Here is a 15507-nt window from a genome sequence, read left to right on the forward strand (position 1 = left end):
TTTGAAACACACACACACACACCTTAAGGAGGTTCACTTCTTTTATTTCAGAAAAGTGCAGAGGCTATAGCAGCTGAGTTAGCTCTTCTGCATCCTTAACGCAGCCCAAGAAAAAGCCTCTTCCTCTGGGGCTATTTTGCTAGATGTTATGTCATCATTCAAGAGGAAAATAACGCATCACATGTATCCATGGGTTCTTTTATGCTGAGATAATTACACAGGAACAGAAATTCAATCCAGTGAAAATTTAAGTCATGATATACAAGGAAAGAAAAGCAGTAACACAAAGGGAAGGCAGATGACAGGGTGACAGGACTTTACTGAAAACAATAGCATAGTCTGAACTGTAGCACTAACGCTTTCTGCAATGCTGAAAATTGTACCACAGATGGCCTTTTAGATGTCTTGGGGCAGAGGTCAGCTCTACCACAGTGAGCCGGGATGCTTATACACCTGAGAGGTTTTGCTGTGCCCAAATAGCCAATACTTTGAACAGAAAAAAGATGATGTGTCTTTAGTTCAAATCCACTTTCCTCTGGATCTTATCTTATCCTGGATCCCTCTTTTCCTTGATGTTGCTGTTGTCTAATGTACGGCAACCATACGGCAACCTTATGGCAGCCTTATCATCTGCGAGCATAGTTAAGTTTCTTCAGCTTCTGCTACCTAGTTAGGCCCATCCACTGCCTCGTGGGTCATTTTTAAATGGGGGAAACACTGGAGACACAATGTGCCAGGATTACTTCAAGGAGACCTACTTCTGTTCAGCACCACTAGGGCAAGGTTTCCAATTTCCAAATTAATCAAGTTCTTAGCTAAATTTTATCAACCACAGTCAATTAAAGAAAAATAACTAACATGCTATCAAATCAAAGTATCTCCAGAGGCTCATGTTTTGCATTTAGATGCTGACACAGTCTAATACGACAAGTTTTTCCCTTGGCGCCAACATCAACTAGTCAGGTTTAACAGTTACAAATACACAAGCTGAACCAAAGGTAGAGGCATAATTACTAATGTTGCAAACATGTTTTTCAGTCTAAAATGTTTTAAATATCACTGTTTGCCTTGAATGACACACAGTATCATGTAATTATGATAGTTTTGCACTGGGTTCTCTGACAATAATGTGGTTTGGTTTCAACAAAAGAGAAATACAGAGGATGGAAGCGACAGAGAGATATTTTACTGGGCTGCTGTAGGCTTAAACATGAAGCAGATAGGCATTTAATCAACATGAGACCATGCATGAGTATTACAGATCTAAAAGTCATTTAGCACATAGAATCTTACAAATCAATGTAAAAAAAGCTATACATAGGTGTTTAGGTGCAGAAATGTGGCCTTGTGCACTGTTAAAATAATTTAAAACTTTGGATCAAATCCAAAGCACTGCAAATACTGGGACAGGATAAACTCATAGAAATTGAATTAATTTTGAGCACAATTGTGGATATTCCCATTATTATGCCAGCACATACAACGAACCACTTTGGGTGGAGTTATTAAAAAAAAAAAGTAAAGAAAAAAGAGCAGTCTGAATAGACTGGCAAACTGACACCTTTTTATTTATTTGTGGTTAGTAGAAGAAAAATTAGCCAACTCCTTTTTTCATTATCACAGGGAGTTTGGCTGAAACAGTGCAATCTATATTGATTCACCTTGGCAAAAAGAGAAGATAGAAAATTCCAGGCAATCTTGCTAATCTATACATTTAACCATTCACACCCATGAGTTGGCACCTCTAACTCCCAGCAAAAATATAGCAATGCACTAGGCAAAATCCATGTTAAAAAACCTTTATCAATTCTAAAAACATAGGAGAAGACAGTTAAAGTTGTCCTAAACGTTTTTGTACCAACTAAGGTATGCTGCTCCTCTACTTCGCTCTCATGACATCCCACCTGGAGTACCGCATTCATTTCTGGGGGTCCCCAACCGAAGAAGGACACGGATCTGTTGGAGTGAGTCCAGAGAAGGGCCATGAAGATGATCAGAGGGCTGGACAACCTCTCCTATGAAGACAGGCTGAGAGAGTTGGGGTTGTTCAGCCTGGAGAGAGAAGGCTACGGAGAGACCTTATAACAGCCTTCCAGTACATAAAGGGGGCCTACAGGAGAGATGGGGAGGAACTCTTTATCAGGGAGTGTACTGATAGAATGAGGGGTAACAGTTTAAAACTGAAAGAGGGGAGATTTAGATCAGATATTAGGAAGAAATTCTTTACTGTGAGGCACTGGAACAGGTTGCCCAGGGAAGTTGTGGATGCCCCATCCCTGGAAGTGTTCAAGGCCAGGCTGGATGGGGCTTTGAGAAACCTGGTCTAGTGGGAAGTGTCCCTGCTCATGGCAGGGGGTTGGAACTTAACAATCTTTAAGGTCTTTTCCAACCCAAACCATTCTATGATTCCAAGATGTTCAACCTCTAGCTATTGCTTATTTTGTCTCACATGGGCTTTGCAGATGTTGACAGGGAAGGTTGTGAAGCTTTCAGTATCCCACTTCTTGGCACTCATGGGCTCCCTCTACTCAACTGCCTGTGCTGTTAAGCACAGCTATACATTATAAAAATGTTTAAAAAAAAATTTACAATCACTGATATTTTATTTTTGTTGACAGGTCTGGGTTGGTGGTTGTTTGGTTGTTTTATTTTGCTTTCCTGATAATCAGAATCACTGAGGCTGGCCAGGGCCTCTGGAATTCTCTAGACGCACTATGGCTTGAGCAGGCCCAGCTACAGATGGTTGCCCAGGACCATGCCCAGTTGGGTTTGAATATCTCCAAGGATGGAGACTCCACAACCTCTCCAGGTAACCTGGTCGGTGTTTGACCACCCCCACAGTAAATAAGTTTTTCTTATAATTAAAAGGATTTCCCTTTATTTCAATTTGTGCCCATTGGCCATCCTTTCACTGCACACAACAGAAAAGAGTCTATCTCCGTCTTCTTTACCCTCCCATCAGGTATTTATGCACATTGGTAAGATCACCGCTAAGCCTGCTCTTTTTGAGCCTAAAAAGTCCCAGCTCTCTCGCCTCCTCCAAGTTCCAAGCCATTTGCCATCTTAGAGGCCCTTCAGTGGACTGAAGTCCAGTATGTTCATTGTACTGGGGAGCCCAGCACTGGACACAACATTCTAATGTGTCTCACCAGAGCTGAGTACAGAGAAAGGATCACCGCCATTGACCTGCTGGCAATACTCTGCCTGATGTAGCCAAGGAGGCTGTTTGCCACCTTTGCCACAAGAACACATTGCTGGCTCATGGTCAACTTGGTGTCCACCAGAACTCCCAGGGCCTTCCCTGACTAGCTGCTTTCCTGTTGGTCAGCCCCCAGCATGTGCTGGTGCATGAAATTGTTCCTCCCCAGCTGCAGGGTTTGGCACTCCCACTTGTTGAGCTTCATGGAGTTGCTGTCAGCCCATTTGTCAACCTTGATGAGGTCCCTCTGAATGGCAGCACAGCCATCTGGTGTACCCACCAAATCCTTCCACTTTTCTAACTAATTAATAAAATTGTGAAGATACTTCCTATTATCAATCTTTTCTTGTTATACTGTCAGACAGAATTAAAAGTGAGTGAATAACTCTACTATGAGCACTGATGTTTTGAAACATTAACTCAAGCCCCAACAGAAATCCTTCTTTGATGACTCAGTGCTGTCAACATTTGATATTTTACTAGAAATCTTGTTTTTCTGCCACGTCTGTTCAAAACCTGTCACAATGTGCCAGCTTGCCAGTGGCTGGTACTATGTACTGTGGCTACGGCAACCTTGGTTAAAAATCTGACTTACAGCAGGAGGGGAACATGTGTTTTTATGCTTCCTTTTCAACAGCTTTTAAAATAATTATGTAACTTTGAATGTCCTTTCACCAGATTTTCCTCCGTCACTAGGCAAAGCATTGCAAACAGAAAGAAGATTCGCAGACCAAAATTATTGTATGTTTGAAGATAGACATTGGACAAACAGAAGGCAATGAAAGATTTCCACACCAGACTGCAATTTCCAAATGGAGCAGGAATATTTTTCTGCCACCATAACATTTATGCCTGTCTTCTGCATGCACTTCTCTGTCGGGAGTGCTGTTTTTAGTTGCAGGGTGCCCGGGTGTACCACTGTTATGATTTGATCAACCCACAACAATTTATTATTGTTCAGACAATTATTCTGTCACCCAGTGACCCCTACCCACCCAGGAAGGGGAACAGGGAAAGAACAAGGAAACCTGAGTGTTGAAATATAAACGGATTTAAAAGAATGAGACTACATAAGTAACATGAATCATAGCATCATCTAGGTTGGAAGGTACCTTTCAGATCACCTAGTTCCATCATCAACCTAACACTGACAAAAACCATCACTGAACCATATGTCTAAGCACTATGTCTACCCATCTTTTAAATACTGACAGGGATGGTGACTCAACCACTTCCCTGGGCAGCCTGTTCCAATGCTAAATAACCCTTTCAGTGTAAAAATTTTTCCTAATATCCAGTCTAAACCTCCCCTGGCACAACTTGAGGCTGTTTTCTCTTGTCCTATTGCCTGTGAATTGAGAGAAGAGATCAACCCCCACCTCTCCACACCCTCCTTTCAGGTAATTGTGGAGAGCGATAAAGTCTCCCCTCAGCCTCCTTTTCTCCAGGCTGAACAACCCCAGCTCCCTCAGCCGCTCCTCATAAGACTTGATCTCCAGACCCCTCATCAGCTTCATTGCCTTTCTCTGGACCCACTCCAGCACCTCAATGTCATTCTTGTAGTGAGGGGCCCAAAACTGACCACAGTACTTGATGTGGGGCCTCACCAGTGCCGAGTACAGGGGGAAAATCACCTCCTGAGTTCTACTCATCACACTATTGCTGATACAGGCCAGGATGCTGTTGGTCTTCTTGGCCACCTGGGCACACTGCTGGTTCAGATTCAGCCAGCTGTTGACCAACACTCCCAGGTTATTTTCTAAAGAACTGGTATTGATCCTGATACCATTATAAAATATACAAGGATTATACTCAGGCAATTCTATCAGTGGGAACCTGTGCACTCTCAGCAGTGGACAGCAAATGTCAGACACTGCGAGTGGTACGGCTTCAGGAGGAGGGGAAGGGCTCAGGGGTCTGACACCGGGGCAAGAAGTTCTCAGGATTACAGTCATCAAGGAAGAGAGAGAACTCCTCAGCAAACTTTCAAATTTATATTGAATGTGACTTTCATGGTATGAAATAATCCTGTCATACAGCTTGGGTCAAGTGCCTGGGTCTTGCTCCTTCTCATCCCTGGACCTGGCTAGGTTGAAAACACCAAGACCTTGAAATCCGCATACCATAGGTGGCTATGAAGTAAATATTTTCACAAATTCAGACACTATAGTCCTCTAAAAGTACAGTTTTTCCCAGAATTAGAAGAGAGCTTACCAAAGAGTAAAATTACTGAAAGAAATTAATCCTGTGTCACTCAAACTGGGAGAGCCACAATAGTGGTCACCCTGGGGAGGAGGCCAGCACATGGAACTTCATAGCTGGTCCACACGAGGTGGCAATGCCTGCATGGCTCTGCTGGAGGAGACAGAAAACAGGAGGCAATGGACATGTCCTGTGTAGCTTGCCGTGATCGTATAGTGGTTAGTACTCTGCGTTGTGGCCGCAGCAACCTCGGTTCAAATCCGAGTCACGGCACAGAGAAGAGGGAACCATTTTAGTCCTCACTTTTGGACCTTGCTGCTGGAGACACACCACTGGGGATGTTGACATCCACCCGAGTCCTCACTGCAGTAACTGCTGAACGGGTCTCAGTGTCTGAAGCACAGAAAAAGCAGCTGAGAGGAAGCAGTGGCTGCACAGAAAAGTTCACGTAGCTCACTGCTGCACGATAAGGTGGTTGACACTCTTTGCACTATAGGTTTTTTTGTCTCCTTTTGTGTGATTTCAAGCAGTTCACACAGATGTTGTACTAAGGTTGTCTGGAACAATATTTTTACTGGCTTCAATCTGTCAGTTTTTTAACATATCTCCTTTCTGTCTCCCAGCGAAGACTGATTTTTTAATTTTTCTGTGATTTGTCCCCAGGGATGAGTCAGCACAAAAGAAAATTCCAGAATAATTTTTCAGGAAAGTGCAGCAAAGGAGGCATGAAATTACGTGCAATTAATTTCTTTATTGTGAGGCTTTTTAGTACCTTTGTTCCAAGAATGGTGTACTTACAAGACCAATAATCAGTAGAAGCAATTGGGAGACATCGTGTCTAGATCCGAAATTTGATTAAAGTAAAGCAAGACACTGCTAGAAATGCAGTGCCATTTTTTTGGGAAAGGATGGTGTGACTGGGAGGATTCTGCCAAGAGGTGGGAAAATGATCTGACATGATTCTCTCTTTGTCTAATCACCGTTCTCTCATCCCACCTACACTGCCTGGTGGGTTTTGCGGTTTTCTGGGGTTGGGGTGTTCAGGACCAGTGCTTTTCCAGTATGGGGATGGTGAGGTAAAGAAGTTAGCTGAAAGGCACAAGGAAAGACATTTTCAATAAATACTCTGAAATGCCTACAGATAGACACTTTATATACTGAATAAACCATTCAGCAATACAGTTCTATTTCTAATTTGTTATTAATAGAAGATGCTCAAAAATGTATTTGTGAACTCCAGATCATATGACCAATTCTAATTTCATCATTAGATAACTATACATCTTGCTGACTGAAGTAAAAGCTACCCATTTTGACCAAATGATTTCTTCATACCTAAGCACACAGCCCGACAACAAGTCAAAAGAAAAAGCAGGGGATGAAAATGGAGAAGGCAACAACTACTCAGGTATGGGAAATGGCCGTATGTTTCTAACAGTTGAGGCCAGAATCTCAAACATTTTCCTTGCTGAAGACGGTGTATGTCCTTCTGAGGTCAAACCCGCTTCAGGCATCCAGACACAGGCTTCCTAGCTCTTGGCAAACTTTCTCCAGGTGTCTGTCCGGGGCTCGGTAAGGAAGCAAGACTATCTTGAAACTATTAAGATGAAAAGGAATTGCTTTTAAAGCAGGACTCACATAACTATGAAGACCAGCAGGGAATATTTAATTCCATTAAACTCATCTCTCAGCAAACAAGAAATAGGAAGGACAATATGGGGAAACAAAGCAGTTCAATAGCTGGTGGATCAACCTTAAATCTCCTTCTGGAATTTACACTTTTGTCTCTCTGAAAGACTTCATGTTTCTTACATTAGGCCTTCTAGAGTTCTTCAATGATTATTTTTCAGTCAAGTTCAGTTCTTGCATAAAAGAGAAATTCAAATTGTGTTTCTGAGAAGAATTTTCCATTATATGCTAGTTTTCTTACTGTTGCTTTAGCTAAATGATTCAGACTTTTCCTTCTCAAGTGTAACAGTAAAACACTAATTTACCCCATGTGGTTTTAATACAAATGCCTTCATGGTTATATCATAAAGAAGTTTTCTTCTCTGTGCCAGTACAAAGGTCAGTACACCCTCTCGCCTTCAGCTGCATGGTGAATAATAACAACAGTGCAGGTCCCAGAATAAACACATCCTACCATCCCAGATTTTCCTAAAGAGTTTAGATAGACCTGCCACCCCAAAACAAATTAGTGATAAAATTCTGGAGAGTAAAATATGAGGTTTTCTGTTCTTATTAGAGAATGAATAGAAAAAAAAAAAAAAAATAATTATTCCAGGAGACTGGAAGCACAGCCTGGGAATGCAGGGATCCACAAGAGAGAAACTACTAGAAATAGTGCCGTGGCTCTGTTGTTGGCTCCATGGGTAACTCGCTGGTGCACAAGGCACGTAGGTGTTGGTTTAGCAGCACAGAGACACTGATTATGGTAACAGTTCAGAGCATATTATAAGAGAAAACTTTTGCTATATTAGCAAGGAATATCAAAACCATGCTCTCTTCCCAAAGATTTTTAAGACATTGTGTTTTGGGATCACTTTGGATGGAGGCTCCTTTGTGACAAATATCACAAAATACCATTTTCTGAGTTGTATTTGGTGCAGAGAAAACATATACCACATTTCTTTTAATGAGAATGCAGAAAAAAGTTGTAAAACATTAAGCAGGTAAATGACTTTCACAAAGCTTCATGAAAGAGATATTTATCAGATGTGTTTGAATTTAACTCAAAAAGATGATTTTGCATCTGTGAAATTCCAAATCAAGAGGACACATCTACAAAACTTTAGAATAAAAAATTGAGAATTAAGAATTGCAGAGATCTAAAATCAGAGAGAAATAAATTTTAAAAAGGCAACATAAAACATTGTTTAGAAAGTTTTGGATGTTTGGTAGTATGGGAATTTGTGCTGAACTCTTGATGAAGAAGTAAAACCAGGCCCTAATCAGTAGTTTGAAATGTAATGCAGAAAGTTATAGGATTCAAACCTGAGCCAAAGCTTGAGCCAAAGCTTAACCCAAAACAGTACAAGTCAAAAGCTTCAAAAACTGACCGCTGTCTTCACATGTGTTCCAGTGCAGCTTTCTCCAGTGCTGTGAGTGACTGCAGGAGCTTTATACTTAAGAAGCCACAGACTCTTATTTAGAGAGCAGGACGTGCTTTCTTTTTAAGAAACACCAAAGGCAGATTATGAGAAGACTACAGAACTGCAGCATCAGACATTGTTTATGCAGTTATGTTTACACATCAGGCTCAGGAATCTCCCCGTCTGCCAAATTTTCCTCAATTACTACCCATCCTGCAATAATACCCTGTAAACTCAGAGCCGAATTTCCAGAGGTAAAATCATCCCACCTGTGAAATGAATTCCTGGCATTCTTTGCTAAAGCACAACCAGCTATTTAAGCTTTCAGGAGTTCTCTTTACCACAGAAGATCTCCTTTCAAAGAGTCTTCTTGACCAGAGCCCTTTGAAAGGATTTCAGAGGGGACCTATAAAAGTTTTAATATGAGCTGCACTCCTGTAAAGAGAATGAAAAACAGAATTAATTTGATTTGATGACTGCAGATTCAAAACAGCCACTCTTTTCTACCCTGCTCAGCACCTGATATGAACATCAGACAGGATACAAACAAGTCTGCTGCACTCCTTAAAAATGAAGACAGTATAACAGAATTCTACATCAGGTTCTCTATGAATCTATGAATATTTCAAAAGTGTTTCAAGTCTTTCTTAATGACTAGGTGTCTTTCTCCATAACTTAAAAACTCTAGCGGATTTAACCCTAATTAGAATCTAGTGTTAAAATACAATAACAATAAATAGATCTCTTCCCAAACACTGTTGATGGGTGCACCCTATTAGTTTCAGAGACAAAATGTAAATTAGGCATGTTGGGCATACAGAGATAGACACCTCTATATCTTAAAGGTTTTACGTTCCATGCAGAATGAGTCACGCACAAAACCAATGGCAGACACAAAAGGTCACAGAAGAGCTGCAGAAAAAGGCATGCACTTTTCATGTCTCATTTTTAAGATACTATTCTTTGTTTCCCGCTGGATCAGCTTGCTGCATTAAAGGCAGACAAGGCTGCTGAAGCAAACTCTTCTCTTTGGCCTTCAAATCTTTTTTCGACAAAAAAAAATCAGAGCTTCTGAAATATGTAAACCTGGATCCTTGTTAATATTTTGAATATGTTATTAGTAGATCATAGTTTCCAACTGCAAAAGTGTTAGCTGGACAGGTGCGCTAGAAGTGAAGACCCGCACACTTCAGAAATGTACAGGCAATTCTTTGTACAACTCAAGCTTCAATATCAGTTCCAAAATTACAGCTCTGTGTTTCCTAGTCTGCAATCCTGTTATCCTTGGAAACTGTTTTGTATTAAAGTTTTTGTTTTCTTTTCCCCTAATGACATCGGAAAATTGACAAATATTTTCTCAAGAAATGGAATGCTGGGAGCCACCTGCACTTGCATGTTTATATTCCAAAATGAAGTTGGGTTTTAATTTTGATTCTCTTGTGAGTAGAACAAATAACTGCAGGGGGAATTGGCAAGAAAGGTCTGATTATCTGCCTACACTATTCTTGCTCTTGCTTTATAGTGCTAGCATTGAGCAAGCGATACAGAGATTGGTATCCTATATAAACTAAAGTGAACAGAATGACCACTGTTTCTGGCTAACTCATCATAAAATAAAATAAGTTAAAAAAAGACATTTTGAATTTGTCTAGTGTCCTATGAAAACTCTTCAAAATCATCAATATTACTATAACTAGCAACAAGTTAATACAGTTTACCTACAGTTTAGCTACAGATGAACACTGGATATAGAGAAGTCAGTTCCAGGGAGGTTGAGATCGAGCAGGGGTGAGCCTTGAGTGTTTCAGCAGCCTCAGGATGATGCATGAGTAGAGCAGAATTTCTGGCATTGCAATTTTGAGATTTCTGTCCTAGGTCTTCTTTCACTAGGTTACTTTAAAGAATATGTGCACCTGTGATGAGTTCATTTAGTATTTCTGGAGTTTATAAAATCTAACACAACAGATGACACTTCTGAGAGACTACAGCAGAGGTAGAATATGAAAGATCATCCCGGTCTCTTTTATGCTGGTGCGTGTTTCTAAATTACTTTCTTTTGGGAAATCAGTCACATCTGTCTCATCAATTAGACCAAGAAGTCAAGAGCTAATTGCTCTGATATTGTCCTAGAAGCCTGAGTGATATTTAGACAGGAAGTCTGAGGCCAATTAGAGAAATACGCAAAGATATTTTAAAAAGCACAACAGAAAAGAGCTCTTGTTAACCTGAGGGTGGTGATAAGATGCTAGGCATCACTAGCCTACTACCATGAAAATGGGACACTTAAGCCTACAGCCTCCAGAGGTGAGGTGCTCCCAGAGGCTTGCAGGTGTATGGGGCTTTGATATTTCCTGATAGCAGTGTGAAGAAAATTTTGTTAACTTCCTCACTGGGTAGGGGGGCAAGGAAGGTTCCTGTTGCTTTCGTAGAGAAAGGCACCTGTCGTTCACACTCTGCAAGAGCTGGGCCTGTTGCATGAAACTAGAATCCATCTGAGCCTGGTGAAGATGTAATCCGATGTAATCCGTTACACAGATGACTGATGTCCCGTCAGATGCAACACTGAGAGAAAAACAACACTTGCTCTAGAATTAACTCCTTATCAAATCAAAGGACTACCAGAAACTCCACTCAGTTGCATCCAAATAATCTGATAAACTCCATAATAATGACCTTTTATCAATATACTTGTTACCAGCTATGTAATTTTGTTGTTAATTTATCATTTATTACAGAAACTGGCATTAGTTACCATAACTAATTTATAAAATCCACATGGTCATTTTAGAAGTCCTCATTCTGAGGATCTGAGCTCATATTACTCAGTGAGGCACAACAGTGAAGTTACACACTGTTTGTACCACAAAACCAAAAAGAATCACTGGAATCACTGACTAGTGATGGTTCCTTGTCTGTCACCAGCAAAGACCTTCTGCTAGCAGCAGTTCATGCCTAGGTAAGCAGGATTTCCACATTTACCACTGTCACATTTCCAAGCAATTCAATCTGATTGCTTTATTAGCATGGAAAAACCAGCAAAGATCATAACCAAACAGACCTCATGGCTCAGTCCAGATCTTAAGTAGCTTTAATGAGTAAAAATTACATGCTCACTTTGCCACTGTGTTTATCCCAATATCCATAAACATTTAAATTTAAAAAAAAATAAAAAATCACCCTTGGCAACAGAATTACTGAACTAATACTTGTGGCATACAGCCTTTTATCAAAACATCCTTGTAAAAATTGTTTTCTCATCTTAGTCTTAGACATCACTAATAGATTATTTTTGGTATGCAGTATTTAGTTACATCTTTTCAAAAGATGCACCTTTCCCTGCCGTGACTCGGATTTGAACCGAGGTTGCTGCGGCCACAACGCAGAGTACTAACCACTATACGATCACGGCAAGCTATCAGAACACTGTAAATTGAAGTGACATCTTTCTTCCCCAGTGCTTTTCAATATTTCATACAAATGGTGCCACCTACAGTTTGTACCGAGTTTTAGCAGCAGCTGGTTCTAAACCTTCTTACAAGTGATTACACGTTACTGTCTTCTCAAAATCGCTTCCAGCGTTACTTTTCCTTTCTCTTAATAATCCACACTCATCAGGATTGCCTAAAAACAGGCTCAGAAGAGGTATAATGACCTTTCTCCTGTCCCCCAAATCTTTTCAGAGAGAACATTTTTTTCCTATTTTATCAGTGGTGGGGAAGGCGAAGTCACAACAGCAGAAAAGTCTGGCAGTGTGCTGTAGAGACAGATAAACTGTGTTTTGTTGAGTTGAAACTTGGCATGATTCATTCTAATATAAGTGCTTGTGCTGATGGACATCCTCTTCCTTACCTCTGCAATTAGCACAGAACATAAAAATCACCTTTTCCAGAATTTGCATGCTCTGCTGTGGAATGAGATGGTCAAATGCTACAGATGAAGTCTGAGGGGAAGCAGGACTTGGCTCCTATCAATTAAGACCATAAATTAGTGTGATACTGAAGCAACGGCTGAGAAGCTCCTGCCCTTTGTCAAGAGTTCAGACACAAAAAGACTGTGAACAACATTCAAATAGGCACGACAGCAAAAAATTGTTAGTTCCCTCAAAATCTCCAACAGAAATCAGGCTGTGCAATGTAAAGAAAGTTTTTTTGTGGGGAAAGAGAATAATGCAGCAAGCTCTGGGGCACTCAAGCCCTACTCAGAAAATGCAGCCTGTTTTCCTCATGTTCACCCTCCCTACAGTTATATTCACTATATCTAATTTAAACAGTTAACTGCTTTATAAACCTTGCCTGGCTGATAGCCTTGGAGGTCACAGCAACACCACCACTGGTAGTGGTACAGTGCCACACTGAGTCTCTGAAGAAGGAGGAAGACATACAAAGAGACTTACTAGGCTGTCATACAAAAGACCATTAAGACGTCTTCAGCATGTCTTCAATATGCTGAGAGGTGGATTTACTCTGGATGAAGGTCTGTATGGTGGGGACTAATCCATAAGTAGACTGTACAAAAGAAACATCAGGCTGGGTCTTTAAAAGGCAAATTTACTAAACAGACTCTGGTCTGCCTCAGTGCTGAATCGCACTGCCTCTATCTTAGGGAAATGCACATGTTTTGCAACCAAAACTACTACTGCCACTGGAGCTGCAGGAGGGAAGGAGAAGGTCTCTCTCTTTCTGATGGTTGTTGGGTACACCTCAAGAAAAGGGGTGCTCTAATGGTGGTTCAGATGGCTGTACCTCACTATACAGCCTTGCTTGATGGCTTGGTGTGACCAGAATAGCATTTTGCTCAAGGGTCACAGAATCACAGAATGATATGGGGTTAGAAGGGGCCTCTGGACATCATCTAGTCCAACCCCCCTGCCAAAGCAGGTCCACCTAGAGCAGGTTGAACAGGAATGTGTCCAGGCAGGTTTTGAATGTCTCCAGAGATGGAGACTCCACCACCTCTCTGGGCAGTGTGCTCCAGTGTTCTGCCACCCTCAAAGCAAAGAAGTTCCTCCTCATGTTTAGATGGAACTTCCTATGTTCAAGTTTGTGCCCATTACCTCTTGTCCTGTCACCAGCCACCACTGAAAAAAGTCTGGACCCGTCCTCTTGACACCCACCCTTTAAGTATTTATAGGTGTTGTTCAGATCCCCCCTCAGCCTTCTCTTCTCCAGACTAAAAAGACCCAAGTCCCTCAGCCTTTCCTCATAAGAGAGATGTTCTAGTCCCCTAATCGTCTTTGTAGCTCTTTGCTGTACCCTCTCCAGCAGTTCCCTGTCCTTCTTGAACTGGGGAGCCCAGAACTGGACACAGTACTCCAGATGGGGCCTCACCAGGGCAGAGTAGAGGGGCAGGATAATCTCCTTCAACCTGCTGGCCACACTCTTCTTGATGCACCCCAGGATGCCATTGGCCTTCTTGGCCACAAGGGCACATAGCTGACTCATGGCCGTCCTGTTGTCCACCAGGACTCCCAGGTCTTTTTTCAGAGCTGCCCTCCAGCAGGTCAGCCCCCAACCTGTACTGGTGCATGGGGTTATTCCTTCCCAGGTGCAGCACAATACACTTGCCCTTGTTGAATTTCATCAGGTTCCTCTTTGCCCAACTCTCCAGCCTGTCCAGGTCTCGCTATATGGCAGCACAGCCTTCTGGTGTGTCAGCCACCCCTCCCAGTTTGGTGTCATCAGCAAACTTGCTGAGGGTACACTCTATCCCCTCATCCAGGTCATTGATGAATATATTGAACAGGACTGGAGTCAGTACTGACCCTTGGGGAACACCACTTGTTACGGACCTCCAACTAGACTCTCTGCCACTAATCATAACTCTCTGAGCTCTGTCTTTCAGCCAGTTTTCAACTCACCTTACTGACCACTCATCTAACCCATAGTTCCTAAGTTTACCTATGAAGATGCTGTGGGAGACTGTGTCAAAAGCCTTGCTGAAGTCCAGGTAGACAACATCCATCACCCTCCCCTCATCTATCCAGCCAGTCATACCATTGTAGGATGCTATTAGGTTAGTCAGACATGATTTCCCCTTGGTGAATCCGTGTTGACTACTTCTGATAGCTTTCTTTTCCTCCATATCCTTTGAGATGACGCCCAGAATGAGCCATTCCATCATCTTCCCAGGTGTAGAGGTGAGGCTGACTGGCCTGTAGTTTCCTGGGTCCTCCTTCTTGCCCTGTTTGAAGACTGGAGTGACATTGGCTTTCCTCCAGTCCTCGGGCACCTCACCTGTTCTCCAGAACCTTTCAAAGATGGAGAGTAGCCCAGCAATCACTTCTGCCAGCCCCCTCAGCACTCTTGGGTGCATCCCATCAGGACACATGGACTTGCAAAGGTCCGGTTTACTTAACTGTTCTCTAACTTGATCTTCCTCAACCGAGAGGAAGTCTTCCTTCATCCATACTTTCTCTGTTACCTCCAAAGTCTGGGACTCCTGAGGGCTGGCCTGAGCAGTAAAGACCGAAGCAGAGAAGGCATTCAGCAGCTCCACCTTCTCTGCATCCTCTGTCATCTGCATCCTCGTGGCACCCGTCTCCTTCAACACCAGGCCCACATTTTCCCTAGTTTTCCTTTTGCCTCTGATATACTTGAAGAAACCTTTCCCGTTGACCTTGATGTCTCTTGCTAGGTTTAATTCCAAGGAGGCCTTGGCTTTCCTTGTTTCATCCCTGCATACTCTGATGGCATTCTTGTAATCTTCCCATGTGGTCAGCCCCTTCTTCCACTTACTGTAAACTTTCTTCTTCCACTTGAGCTTTTTCAGAAGCTCCCTGCTCAACCACACAGCTCTCCTGCTTCCCTTGCTTGATTTCTTGCTCTTAGATAGGCACCAATCCTGACCTTGGAGAAAGCAGGATTTGAATATCATCCAGCTCTCTTGAACATCCCTACCTTCCAGAGCCCTAACCCATGGGATTTCTCCAAGCATTTTCTTGAAGAGGTCAAAGTTACCCCTCCTGAAGTCCAAGCTTGCAATCCTACTTGTTGTTTTGCTCATACTACCCATGAT

At 42.1% G+C, this 15507-nt stretch overlaps 1 protein-coding gene and 2 non-coding genes across 5 annotated transcripts in view; 1 reads left to right on the forward strand and 2 right to left on the reverse strand.

Moving 5' to 3' along the window:
- The window catches only part of NFIB (nuclear factor I B), a 277138-nt gene that overhangs the window by 219959 nt on the left and 41672 nt on the right, over nt 1-15507 (reverse strand). The gene's annotated exons all lie outside the window — the stretch shown is intronic.
- On the forward strand, nt 5603-5674 carry TRNAH-GUG (transfer RNA histidin (anticodon GUG)). Its single transcript has one exon. It is a non-coding gene; the product is annotated as a tRNA-His (tRNA).
- On the reverse strand, nt 11831-11902 carry TRNAH-GUG (transfer RNA histidin (anticodon GUG)). The gene has a single exon. It is a non-coding gene; the product is annotated as a tRNA-His (tRNA).

Source organism: Numenius arquata, chromosome Z, assembly GCF_964106895.1.
Source record: "Numenius arquata chromosome Z, bNumArq3.hap1.1, whole genome shotgun sequence".
Taxonomy (NCBI): Eukaryota; Metazoa; Chordata; class Aves; order Charadriiformes; family Scolopacidae; genus Numenius; species Numenius arquata.